Here is a 1,891-nt window from a genome sequence, read left to right as displayed (position 1 = left end):
AAGAATAAGGTCCTCACACATGCAGTATCCAGACATTTTCATCAATGCCACAATTCAGATCCGGAGACATTGACATATAAAGGTATCGAACTGGTATCGCTGGGAGAAAGAGGAGGAGACCTCTCCAACCTCCTCTCTAGGAGAGAAATGTTTTGGATCTATGAATTGAATACTCTCCACCCGGATGGCTTCAATGAAGGATACGAGATAGCACCCTTCTTGTAATGTAAGCCATCCCTCCTATACGTACATCTTCGATCCTCCTTCATCTCCATTTATCCTCTTCCCCTCCCCCCCCCCCCTTGTTCAGCTCTTCCCCTCTTATGCCTTGGGTCTACGGTGACCCTCTGCTTCATCATTACAGCCATACCGCACTGGACATGCCCAATTCCGGACGATCTTGGAAGCGAAGCAGTGCTGGGCCTGGCCAGTACCTGGATGGGTGACCTCCAGGGGAGATCAGGTGCTGTAAAAAAGATGGCATAAAAAAGATGGCATAACTTGAATTACAGGGACATTCCGTTTTGGTGCCTTTCTGCTTTTACCCTAACATCTACCTCTTTCTGATCCTTGCTTTAATATAATTGCACTTTTTTAAAGTAATTAATTCTAAACACCAGCATGATATATATACTAAGGTCTTTCCCCACGATTCCGCATCACCATTACAATCATACCAGTCTGGAGACGCCCAATACCGTCCGAACTTGGAAGCTAAGCAAGGCTGGGCTCGGCTAGTACAAGGATGGGAGACCCACTTGGAAGACCGGGTGTTGTAAATGTATAGTGAAACTGTGGACAAAACTTTTGAATGACCTTCACGATGTTTTTATATACTATGAATACTACTATATTCGTATTAATACATCTCCGGGGAATTTACCTCTAATCACGGACTTTGGTCCTAGGGGATCTCCCTTTGTTTTATACCTACTCCTTTTATGCAATAATATATATGCATGTTACTGTTTCTCTTTTCTTTCCCACTTATAACTGTTATATTTGTCTTTCTATGAGCACAATTCCATAATGTAAACAGTACATCTCTCATCCCTAATTGTTATATAAATTTTAATATAATCTAATGTGACCTCTATTTATTAACCATTTACTGAACTAATCCCTCCCTGTATCCTTCCTTTGTTTCATATCCGATTGGGAGAGGATCAAGTTTATGGATTATATCAACTCAGTCAGTATGTCCGCCGCAGGAATTTGACATCCCAGTTTTCTATAAAAATGTCCGCCGTGTTCCCAGGCTCCAACAATATGGCTGCCGCAAGATTAAGATGTCTTTTCTCCAGTAAATATGCCCTCCGTGTAACCAAGCAACCGATCCAGAGGATATCAACAAAGACACAAACTTCCGCCGCACAAGACCAACGCAAGCGCATTAGGACACGCCGGATACCGGATGTGGGGCGGATATGATGTCACACAGAGCCCGGACCGGAAGTCCGCGGCTCTGAGCGTCTCTTATGTTTTAAAACATTTCCCTCGGCTTTTTTCACTCGTTTCCTCTTCTCCTAAGCTCTGACCACTATCTAAAAGCACATGCTATGTAAATATACAGGTTTTAGACATTATCAGAACAATTATGTTAATTAATTACAGGAAGTGATGCATACATCAAATCTGGGTATATAAGTATGATCTGTCTCTGGTTTCAAATCACCCCTTGATGAAGTCCAGATAGGACGAAACGCGTTGGGTGCTTCTCTTTGGTCTAACCTCATCAATAAGTTAAGCTATTCTTGATTCCTCCTTTATATCCTTATGAATGCCTTATATTCTTTCATGGCTTTTAGAAACTTTTTTTAGTATATTTTTTTATCCGATATACTAAAGTGATACTCCAAAAGTTTTAAGTTCTATGTTACTATGCTCTGTT

At 41.4% G+C, this 1,891-nt stretch overlaps 2 pseudogenes; both read left to right on the top strand.

The window, feature by feature from the left end:
• Positions 1 to 356: 356 nt before the first annotated feature.
• LOC134939137 (5S ribosomal RNA) lies at positions 357 to 475 on the top strand (annotated as a pseudogene).
• Positions 476 to 663: 188 nt separating this feature from the next.
• On the top strand, positions 664 to 782 carry LOC134937535 (5S ribosomal RNA; annotated as a pseudogene).
• The last annotated feature ends 1,109 nt before the right edge of the window (positions 783 to 1,891 follow it).

This window comes from Pseudophryne corroboree, chromosome 6 (genome assembly GCF_028390025.1).
Source record: "Pseudophryne corroboree isolate aPseCor3 chromosome 6, aPseCor3.hap2, whole genome shotgun sequence".
In the NCBI taxonomy this organism is placed as follows: Eukaryota; Metazoa; Chordata; class Amphibia; order Anura; family Myobatrachidae; genus Pseudophryne; species Pseudophryne corroboree.
Note: the sequence above shows the minus strand (reverse complement) of the source record. Positions and strands in the feature narration are given on the sequence as shown.